General features: G+C 42.4%; 1 long non-coding RNA gene across 1 annotated transcript; it reads right to left on the bottom strand.

Annotated features, from left to right (window-relative positions):
- Positions 1-5667: 5667 nt before the first annotated feature.
- Positions 5668-7208, bottom strand: LOC130458900 (uncharacterized). Its single transcript, XR_008918264.1, has 2 exons — positions 6701-7208; positions 5668-6297 (listed from the first exon to the last, which is right to left on the bottom strand). It is a non-coding gene; the product is annotated as an uncharacterized LOC130458900 (long non-coding RNA).
- Between the last annotated feature and the right edge of the window lie 4812 nt (positions 7209-12020).

Below are 12020 nucleotides of genomic sequence, written 5' to 3'. Positions count from 1 at the left end.
CTCAGGAGCCAATCAGTACAAGACTAATCTCGTGCCTATCAACCCTTTACATGCTCACCAAAATCATAATAACTAGCATTTATTAAGCACCTACTATGTACCATACTGTGCTAATGGATTTTTTACAAATATTTGATCTTCACAATAACTCTAGGAGGTAGTTGCTGTTATCTTTATTTTATAATTGAGGAAAATGAAGCAGACTGAGGTTAACTGACTTATCTAGAAATACAGAGATAGTAAGTGTCTGAGGTTGAATTTGAACTCAAGGCTTTTCTGCCTCCAAGCTCAGTGCTCTGTACGTTGCCCCTCCAACTGTCACATATAAGGAGAAACTGAGTTCCAGGGAAGTCAAGTGATTGGCCCAGGGTCCTACAAGTAGTAACCAGCAGAGGCAGGATCTGAACTCGAGTCCTCTGACTCCAACATCAATTCTTTTCCACTGGTTTGATCATGAAACTACCTCTTGATAGAGGCCAATTCTCCATTCTGACATTTGAAGGGATTCTTAGTTCTAATTCTGCTGGATGACTTCACTGATTGTTCTCCCTCTCAGCCTACCCAGTTCTGGTGGCTTTTGGGAAGCGAAAAGTACTTCTTCCTCATGAAAAGGTCAAAACCTCTGTGGATGTGGAGGTAGGTAATTACCCAGGCTTCTGGTACATTCGTTAGTCATCGAGAAACCGATTTCCAAGCATCTCTTCATAGTGGAGTTGGAACATAGAACATAGAATGCCGGAGCTGAGAGAGTCCTCAGAAGAGAGAATGTCAAACTTGGGACGGACTTTAGAACATGGAATATAAGAACTGAAAGGGACCTTAGAACATGGAATATCAGAGCTGAGAGAGTCCCCAGAATGTCAGGGCTGGGAGGAATCTCAGAGCAGAGTATCAGCTGGGAAGCCCCTTAGAACCTAGAATACCAGATCTGGGAGGAACCTTAAAACATGGAATACAAGAACTTGGATGCATCTTAGAACATGGAATATCAGAGCTGAGAGAGTCCCCAGACTGTCAGGGCTAGGAGGAATCTCAGAGCAGAGTATCAGCTGGGAAGCCCCTTAGAACCTGGAATACCAGAGCTGGGAGGAATCTTAGAACAGAGAATATCAGAACTGGGAGGAGTCTTAGAAAAGAGTATGCCGGGGGCAGCTAGGTAGCTCAGTGGATTGAGAGCCAGGCCTAGAGACAGGAGGTCCTAGGTTCAAATCTGACCTCAGCCACTTCCTAACTGTGTGACCCTGGGCAAGTCACTTGACCCCCATTGCCTACCCTTACCACTCTTCTGCCTTGGAGCCAATACACAGTATTGACTCCAAGACGGAAGGTAAGGGTTTTTAAAAAAAAGAAAAAAAAAGAAAAGAGTATGCCATTGTTCAGATTCCATTGTGAACCCTCCCTTAGTCTCCTCCCTATTAATCTCCCATCCAGAAGTTACCTCTGCTTCCACTGTACTTCGGAATGTTTGTTCCATAGACCTGGGTAATGAAACAAACAGCCTCCATAGTCCAGGGCAGCTCAAAGCCTATGAGTCACCCTGTCAAGGTAAAACCAACAATAATGACTTACTTTTCTTTCTCACCAGTGGGAAGTTTGAGTAACATCTAGTTGCCAGTTTTCTCGGAATCTTTCTCTTCACTGCTAGTAGCAGGACCCCAGTGGAATCTATCCAATTCCACACCAGTTCCATCCAGCAGACAGGACCCAAGTCCACTTTCTTTCCTGACTGTCCTTCATGTTACAAATATGTTTCTCAATAGATCTGGCTTACTCTACTATAGTGAGTTCTCCCTGGACCTTGGTATTCTGAACCATTCTTAGAAGTAAGACATGTAATAAAATAATAATAGGGCACTATATTTGATTGTTAACTGATAACTAACAGATCAGGCAGTTATCTTCTTTCTTCTGTCTATTCCCTCCTCCCTCTATACCTCCCTACTTCCCTCTTCTTCCCTTCCCCTGTTTCTTTCTTCTTCTTCTTCTTCTTCTTCTTCTTCTTCTTCTTCTTCTTCTTCTTCTTCTTCTTCTTCTTCTTCTTCTTCTTCTTCTTCTTCTTCTTCTTCTTTCTTTTTCTTCTTCTCCTTCTTCTTCTTTTTCTTCTTCTTTTCTTCTTCTTCTTTTTCTTCTTCTTCTTCTTCTTCCTCCTCCTCCTCCTCCTCTTCTTCTTCTTCTTCTTCTTCTTCTTCTTCTTCTTCTTCTTCTTCTTCTTCTTCTTCTTCTTCTGCTGCTGCTGCTGCTGCTGCTGCTGCTCCTCCTCCTCCTCCTCCTCCCTCTTTCTAAATCACTTAGGGTTAAGTTTATGATGTTTCACATGAAATACTCTTTCTCTTCTTTATCTTAAGTAAGGGTTTATTGGGGAAGACAGGAAAAGAGAATGGAGGTAAAAGGGTTGGGGATTTCCCCAACACTACAGTAAGCCTTAGGTTGGAGGATATTGGGATAGAGTTCGAATTGAGAGAAATTTCTGATAGGTCTGGAGGTTCAGTCACTATTATCAACAGAGTAAATCAGAGAGATATCTGGACTTTTGTCCTTTTTTCTGCTTTTAAAGTCACAAGACCACCTCCTGTCTGTCTTCCAGGTTAAAAGACATAAGCCTTCAGTTTGTTCCTTTCTTTCCAACTGCTCTTCCCAGTAGCATTCCAAATAGAACCTTTGTTTGACTGACAAGTCATCAGCCTCTGCTTTTGCCTTTTTCATGCTTTCCAATTTCTCTCTTCCACAGAAAATAACCAACCTGCTTTCACCTCCTCACTTTTCTTTCTTGCTCCTCCCTTCTTTTGGGCGTCACTGAGACCTGGCAGGTTAACCCAGCCTCCCTGCTTCCTCTAGCATTGGATGTATTTTCATTCATGCCCTTGACCTACTGGTCTTTTTGCTCTTCAGTTCCACTTCTGAGCTTGCCCTCTACCATCATCACTCAGTAACCTCTGCTCTTTTGAGGTTTATTCAATCTAAATCAGCCAATTGAGATTCTGTTAGCTGTTGTCTCCTGACTTCCAGGACACTCTTTCCTTCCTCATTGAGTTCAGTGCCTAGCTCACAGTCTTTCTTTCCCCACCAATCTTTCATTCTAGAGGACTGAGGACTTCAGCATACATATGGATGCTCCCTTAATCACCCTAGCTCCTCAGTTCCTTCACTCTGGCACTGCCAACGCACTGATATAGACTTTTAACACCTCATACCTGGATTAATGCAATGGCCTTCTGGGTTGGCCTTCTGTCTCAAATCCTTCTCCACTCCAGGCCATCCTCCACTCAGCTATCAAATTGGTCTTTGATATAACTATGTTATATGTTTAATCATATAACACTTCACCCCATCATTTCCATTCTGTAAAAAAAAAAGTGGCTCCCTATTACCAAATTTAAAATTTTTCTGACTTTTGAAGACCATTGTAACTTGATCTCTTCCTACACTTCTAGTTTTCTCACACTGTGTTCCCTTCTAGGTACCCTGTAATCCTGTGGCCCTGGCCTCCTTGCTTTTCCTCAAACAAGACACTCCATCTCTTGACCCCTTGCACTTCAGTGGCTATCCTCTAAGCTTGGGAAGGCCTTCCCTCTTCATTTCTAACTCTTGGCTTCCTTCAAATCCCAGTCAAATCTCACCTCCTGCAAGAAGCCTTTCCTGATCCCCTTAATGCTAAAGCCTTTCATCAGGTTTTTTTCTCCTAAATTTTATTTTACTTTCCCCAGATCCATCTGTTCTTCCTCTGGAAGCAGATAGCATTTTTTATTATGAGTCCTTTGGGATTCTTTTGGATCATTGTATTGCTGAGAATAGCAAAGTTATTTAAAATTGTTCATCTTGTTCACAGTATTGCTATCACTGTGTACAACGTTCTCTTACTTCTTACCTACCTGGTTCTGCTTACTTCACTCTGCTTTAGTTCATGTAAATCTTCCAAGTTTTTCTGAGCTCCTCTTGCTCCTTATTTCTTATAGTATAATAATATTCTATTACAACCATGTACTGTTAGTTACTCAGCCAGTCCCCAATTAATGGGTATCCCCTCACTTTCCAGTTCTTTGCCCCCACAAAAATAGCTGCTTTAAATATTTGTGTACATATATAGGTCCTTCTTTTTGTTTTCTATCTCTTTGGGATACAAACCTAGTAACAGTGCTGCTGGGTCAAGGGGTATGTACTATGCCCTCAGGATTTAAATAACAGAGGCAGGAGTGAACCCCAAGTCTTCTGATTCCAACTCTAATGTTCATAGAGGTGAATATCAGTAATCTCCTTCACCCTGAAGCAGTAACTCGGGAAGTTATACTCTAGACTAGGAATTGTCTCCGCAGGGACCATCTTTTTCTCTTTTCCTAACATTGATCAGACAAATGCTGAGAACATGAGAGAAGGTCCTACTTCAATGGCTGGAGCCATTTGACTTGGGGAATTATGGCTTTCCGACAAGTTTCCTCTGTTGTCAATAATTGGGATACCATTGGGACATAAGTCCCTCAAGACCTTGAACCAGACAACAATCCACAAAATTAGACAAATCTGGCCCCAGATCTCAATCAAGATCATAGAATCTCAGAGCTGGAAAGGTCCTCAGAGGCCACATGGTTCAGTCTTTATCTGAATAAGAATCTCCTCTGCAACACCTTTGATTTTACTGGTAGAAAAGGCAGGTTCAAAGAAAGGAAGATAATTGTCCAGAATGGAGAGAAAGAGATACTCTTCGAAGTCAGCCTGGGAAACAATGCGGCTGAGTAGATAGAACACAACTTAAAAGTCAAGAAGCCTGGGCTCAAATTGAATTGGGGAGGGAGGGGGAATGAGAAAGGACTTTCACCTCTCTGGGTTTCAGAGTTTCCATCTGTCAAATGGTGATTACTGTCCTTGTACTATCCACCTCATAGTGTTATTGGAATGAAGAAAAAACTGGAACTACCATAAATCTCGATATCAATCAATTAGCAAGCATTTATTCAATGCTTACTGTATACCAGGCATTAAAAAAAACCCTTTAAATCTTTACTGTTGGTTTTAGTAACAACTCTAAGAGAGAAGGGCAAGGGGTAGGCAAAGTTAAGTGACTTGCCAGGGGCAAGGAAGTGCCCCTGAGCCTAGATTTGAACCCAGGTTCTTTTGACTCCAAGCCTGGCTTTCTCTGTCTACCTTGCTCCTGCTGTACCAGACATTTATTTTTAAGATACAAAGAAAGGCAAAAGCACAGTTCTTGTTCCAAAGAGTTGACATTATAGGAGGGAAGACAAAGTTATATAAAAAATGAATAGGGGCAGAGGATTGAGATCCAGGGCTAGACATGCAAGATCCTTGGTTCAAATCTGGCCTCAGATGCTTTCTATTCATGTGTCCTTGGGCAAATCACTTACTCTCCATTGCCTAGCCCTTACCATTCTTCTGCCTTGGAACCAATACACAGTATTGATTCTAAGACAAAAAGGAAAAAAAATTTAAATGAATATAAGATAATTTATTGGGAGTCAGCCAATCAATAAACATTTATTAAGCGCCTACTCTATCCTAGGCACTGTGCTAAGTGCCTAGTAATCCAAATAGGAAAGTAAGATCATATGAGGACTCTCTTAGGAGCTAACAACCTAAGGAGAATCAACACAAATTGAAGGTTTCAGCCCCAAGTCACATGGAAAGTCTGTGGTCCTTAAGGTATGGCATCAAAGAAGATGGCAGTGTATTATAGTCTTTAATGTCATTTGCACTGAGAAAATCATATGTTTCTGAGGCTGAATCATTTCACAGGGCCAAGAGTTTTGGCTGCAAAACCTTTTTTTCCTAAGTCTTCAGGATCTGTGACTGCAGCAGCACCATTAACAGGAATTGCCTGGCTGCTTCTTGACAGTGGTTGCTTACTGGAAGGATGGCTGTGAGGACTGGGCAGGAAGTAGTGCCCATTGTCTAGACCCCAAGGCTCTTGGGTCTATCTCTTCCTTAGATGGCCTTTGGTCAACAGTTGGCATTGGTGGTTTGAGGATGGTGGGCTCCATATTATGGGAAGAGCTTATAAGAAAGAGCTTTTATTTGGTAGTGATCAAGGATGGGGGTAGGGAAAGGATATTGTGGAGGGAGGGTGGAGATGGTGCTCACCATAGGGATTTCTTTCTTTAGTAGATGGATGATCCAGAGGGCTCTGCTACTGCCAAAGCTTTTTTATTCAGGATCCTGTGCTATTCCACTAGGGTCTGAAGAGAGCTGGTGGTGCTGGTTTGACTGCGTTGGGAGTAAGTTTTCTCCTGTGTCTCCTTCATGGTATCTTGCTCCTTCAGATGGCTAGCTCCTTCGCCACAACTGATTCCTCTGAGGATAAATTTGGGGGCTGGGTTAGAAGCAGTTAAAATCTGGCAGAGTTTAGTTAGTATGTGACTACAAATTATATTTTTCAAAATGAGGAATACTTTATGGAGAATCTCTATTAATATGCCAAATGGGCAACAGTGTTCTATAGACTATTTAGTAATACTTTCTATCCAGAGCTTTCTATTACATGTCCTCGGTTCCTTTTTGTCCAGTTTATGGCGATAAATCTTAATGAATACGCAGATAAATGATCATGGACTTGGCGGAGCAGAGTTTTGAAGGAAACAAAGGAATTTCAAAGGATGAGGCAAGTAGAGATTTATTATTCATCATTCCAGCTCTGTAAACCCTTACTCATCAGTGTAAGCTTTCTAACAAAAAAGTCAGAGGCCGCTCTGCTTACTCTGGCTGGCTCATGTTCTAGATCAGTAGCTTCTGACATTATCCAGTCTTTGGGTCCAGAACGGAAGGAATGGAAAATGATGATTTACTCTGTTGCAGCAGAAGCGGGGGAAGTGGGAGGAGAAATGGCTAATTGTCACTGGCCTCTGGGAGCCAGAGAGATGTATTGTTCCGATAAAGGTTACACAGTTAAGAGAAAGTTCATTTTTAACAAGGTAAAAGACAAGGCTGGGGTTAAATGTCACCCAGCAGATGGCCATAGGAAGCAGTTGGCCCAATTCTCCTTTTCCTGAAAATGACAGCTTGTGTGGTTAACCATTATCTAGTCCAATCTCATCCTTTACCAAGGAGAAAACTGAGAGTGATGGGCATCCTGGCCATTTTCCTCTGGCCCAGGGAAGGAGCATTTCCTCTGGAATGACAAGGCCTGGGGACAGCCCAGTCTGACAGTCTCTCTATGACACAAGAAAAGTCACTTTGGCAACCCAGAAAGACTTCAAAACTGAGTAACCAAGGATGGAGAACCACTCCAGAAAAATGCAGCTGAGTCAGACTTCTCACCTTTGGAAATGGGGCCAGTGTGTGACTGGCCTTTGCTTGGTTAGACTTATAAGAAAGAGCTTTTATTTGGTAGTGATCAAGGATGGGGGTAGGGCAAGGATATTGTGGAGGGAAGTGGTTGAAGAGTGATAGAAATGCAAAATAAAGAGAAAGAAAGAAAAGAAAAAAAGCAAAGAGCCAATGAAACAATATACAGAGGAGGCCAGAAGGGGACACAGACATGCAGTTTCACATATAATCCTTTTTTTGGTTCTTTATATGTGGAAATAATCATGTTTATTAATATTGCTCAAGTTTGTAATTTTTTAAAAGTTACTTATCCTCCCTTGTTTTCAATTTCCTCATTTGTAAATTAAGAAGGTTGAACTAGCAAAGCAAATCCCTTGGACTTTGAGTTCCAGCTCTAGATGAAGGGTCCAATGACCTTGACTTTGTAAATTGAGGCAGGTGAGATATGTTATGGTGTTTGTTTTCTTAGACACTAAATGACTTAGCAATACCACTACTCCTATAACCAGTCCTTTACATCTCCTTAAAATTCCCCTGAGACGTCTCCTTTATCTCCTTAGCTCCTTAAAATGCCTTATAAAAAGTGTTCTGTGCTTTTCTCTAAAATCCAATAACATTTAATGTCTCTGGACTTAGGGTATCTATCTTGGCCTTAGTTTCCTGATCTGTAAAGTGAGGAACTTTCTAAGGCCTCTCTCAGCTTTGACATTCTTTATTCAAAAATCACTTCATTGGGGGCAGCTGGGTGGCTCAGTGGATTGAGAGCCAGGTCTAGAAACAGGGGTCCAGGTTCAAATCTGGCCTCAGATACTTCCCAGCTGTGTGACCCTGGGCAAATCACTTGACCCTCACTGCCTAGCCCAGACCACTCTTCTGCCTTGGAACCAATACACAGATTCTAAGATAGAAGGCAAAGGATTTTTTTTAACAAGTCACTTCTTTGGGGGCAGCTGGGTAGCTCAGTGGATTGAGAGCTAGCCCTAGAGATGGGAGGTCCTAGGTTCAAATCTGGCCTCAGACACTTCCCAGCTGTGTGACCCTGGGCAAGTCACTTGACCCCCATAGCCTAGCCCTTACCACTCTTCCGCCTTGGAGCCAATACACAGTATTGACTCCAAGACGGAAGGTAAGGGTTTAAAAAAAAAAAGTCACTTCTTTATCCGACATTCTGTGATCCAAAGCCCCTTTGAGTTGTAACATCCTGTGTCCTAAGGTCTCTCCCAGCTCTGACATTCTCTGTTCTAAGGTCTCTCCCAGCTCTGACATTCTCTGTTCTAAGCTCTCTCCCAGCTCTGACATTCTCTGTTCTAAGCTTTCTCCCAGCTCTGATATGCTGTGTTCTAAGGTCTCTCCCAGCTCTGACATTCTGTGTTCTAAGGTCTCTCCCAGCTCTGACATTCCATGTTCTAAGGTCTCTCCCAGCTCTGACATTCTCTGTTCTAAGCTCTCTCCCAGCTCTGACATTCTCTGTTCTAAGCTTTCTCCCAGCTCTGATATGCTGTGTTCTAAGGTCTCTCCCAGCTCTGACATTCTCTGTTCTAAGGTCTCTTCCAGCTCTGACATTCTAAATTCTAAGGGCTTTCTCAACTCTAAGGGCTCTCAACCCACTGAGCCATCCAGCTACCCCCAAAGAAGTAATTTTTGAACAAAAAATGCCAAAGCTGAGAGAAGCCTTAGAAAGTTCCTCACTTTTCCTCCACCTTAATAGTGGACATTTCCATAGCATTTAAAATGTTGTCTCATTCAATTGTTTTTTCCCAATAATTTATTTTCCTTAATTTTTATAAAAATTAAAATTGTAGGAACATCACATCCAGCCTCCTCATTTCACAGACTCTTAGTTGTCAAGTGATAATGCCCAACTCCCAGTATAAATGTTCTTTTCACTACATCATGAATGAATTGGACTCCCATCATCACCGCCATCATTATTAATATTAACTCAGAGTCAAAGGGACCTTAAGTAGATACCATATGAAGATAAGTTGAAGGAACTGGGTATGTTGAGCCTGGAGAGGAGACAACTCAGGGGAACTTGAGAGTTGTCTTCTATATTTAAAGGGCTGTCCTGTGAAAGAGAGATTAGAATTGTTTTGCTAGGACAGAACACAGAATAATGGCTAGAAGTAGCAAAAACCAAACCCAAATCCAATTTATGCTTGCTATAATGAATCAGGTAAAATGAGAAGCATTTATTCATCACTTACTACACACAGGCACTGTGCTAAACGCTTGGAGATGCCAAGACAAAAAAGATGATTTCTTGTCCTCAAATGGCTTATATGCTAATATAATGAAAAAGTTCCTAATAGTTAGAGCTAACCAGACATGGACTGGGCTGCCTCAAGATGGGATGGCTTTCCCATCATTGGAGGTCTACCTCAAGAGAGGATGGCTTTCCCATCATTGGAGGTCTGCCTCAAGATGGGATGGCTTTCCCACCATTGGAGGTCTACCTCAAGAGAGGATGGCTTTCCCATCATTGGAGTTTGGCTTTCCCATCATTAGAGGTCTGCCCCAAGATGGAATGGCTTTCCCATCATTGGAGGTCTGCCCCAAGAGGGGATGGCTTTCCCATCATTGGAGGTCTGCCCCAAGAGGGGATGGCTTTCCCATCATTGGAGGTCTACCTCAAGAGAGGATGGCTTTCCCATCATTGGAGGTCTACCTCAAGAGAGGATGGCTTTCCCATCATTGGAGGTCTACCTCAAGAGAGGATGGCTTTCCCATCATTGGAGGTCTACCTCAAGAGAGGATGGCTTTCCCATCATTGGAGTTTGGCTTTCCCATCATTAGAGGTCTGCTCCAAGATGGAATGGCTTTCCCATCATTGGAGGTCTTCAGCATGAGATTGGCTGACCACGAGTGTATGAAATAGAAAGAGGGCTTCAGGAGAGGGCTGAGCTAGATGGCCATTTAGGTTCTTTCCCCAGCTCTAAAATTCTAAAATGCTATTTCTTTATCATGGGGCCATCTTATTCTCCCAACAAAAGAGGGCAGGGGAGGAGTTACTTTCTTCATTTAGAGGTAGCAAAACTAAGACTCAGGATGGTGAGAAAGGACTTCTCCAAGATTATCCATCTGGGGAATATCATCAGAACTAGAGTTCAAATCTTCCCAGAGATGCCCATCAACTCACCTCTGGAAATCAATTATCCTAGATGGTCAGGAAAAGATATTAATTGGTAATTTTTTTCCATCTTAAACCAAAGTTGTTATTTTTTAAACTCTTATCTTCTATCTTAGTATAAATCCTAAGAGAGAAGAGTGGCAAAGGCTAGACAATTGGGGTTAAGTGACTTTTCAAGGATCACACAACTAAGAAGTATCTGAATCCAGATGTGAACCCAGGTCCTCCTAACTCCAGGCCTGGCATCCTATCCACTATGATACCTACCTATCCTTAGTTGTCAGTTTTTTAAAGGTATGATGAGTTTGCTATATACTGGATCCTAGAATCTTACATTAAGAGTTGGAAGGGACTTCAGAAACTGTGATACAATAGAAAGAGCGCTGGGTTCAGAGTCAGAGGACCTGGGTTTGAATTGTGCTTCTGCATGACCTTGAATAAGCCATTTAAACATGGATCTGGGCCTCAGTTTCCCCATCTGTAAAATGAGAGATTAGACTCTACAACTTTTGGGGTTCCTTTCAGTTCTCATTCTGTGATTCTGTGGCTCAATCCACACTTAAAAGGAAACCCTTCTACAAAATATTTCATCTCACTAAGAAGGAGAAGGAGGCAGAATTGTTCTGGCCTTATCGAGGCAGCTTCCTGAGGCAGGGGAGGTTTCTCTACCTTGTGAGGGATTGCGGTCAGGAAGTAGCAGTGGGTATGGCTCACAGTGAGCATGGTAGGCCTGTCGTCAGCCTTAGCACCCTGTTTTTCTGTGAAAATGATCACATCTGCTGTTCAGGAAACACTCATAATTTTCAGCAAGTCCTTTCCTAAGGAAAGGAAGAGGAGGAGTTGTTGGCTTCTTGGCCACACTGGCTACAAGCATCAAGCAGGGGCTGCGGTATTAGCTCATGTCATTCCTTTGATAAGCCTTTGTTAAGTGCCTACTAGGGGGCAAGCACCTAGACACCCGAAGACAAAAAGGAATCAGTCCCTGGCCCTCAAGCAGCACACTGCTCCCCTAGAGGAGAGGGCGGGCTTGGGAGGAACATCCTGTGTGCCTTTCCTCTTTGTCCTTGCAAGCCCCAAAGTATCTGCCACATCACAGACACTTAAACAAGTTTTTATTGATGCTTCCTGTTTCTTACATAGTGTCCCAGGTCCCAGTGCCCCTTGGCCCTCCCAGAGAACCATATATCAAAGACACTTAGTTAATGTTTGCTCATTGACTTACCGACTGTGTGACATTGGAGAAGTTTCCATGTCAGTCAAAAGCAGAGAATTGTGCAAACTTTGGGTCGCTGCATTGGTTGGGAGGGAAGGACTTTATAAATAACAGGCATTTATCAAGTATGTACTGATTGCGTGACTCTGGGAAAGTCATGTGATCTGTTTGCCTCAGTTTCTTCATCTGTAAAATGGGGATAATAATACCTACCTCCTAGAGTTGTTGTGAGGATTCAATGAAATAACAATTACAAGGCACATAGCATAGTGCCTGGCACATAGTAAGCTCTATGTAATTATTATTATTATTATTATTATTATTATTATTATTATTACTGGGGCAGCTAGGGTACAGTGAACAGAGAATGGGTCTGGAATTAGGAAGATTCATCTTAAGTTCAAATCT

Source organism: Monodelphis domestica, chromosome 4, assembly GCF_027887165.1.
Source record: "Monodelphis domestica isolate mMonDom1 chromosome 4, mMonDom1.pri, whole genome shotgun sequence".
NCBI lineage: Eukaryota > Metazoa > Chordata > Mammalia > Didelphimorphia > Didelphidae > Monodelphis > Monodelphis domestica.
The sequence above is the reverse complement of the archived record's forward strand: the minus strand, read 5'-3'. Positions and strand labels throughout refer to the sequence as shown.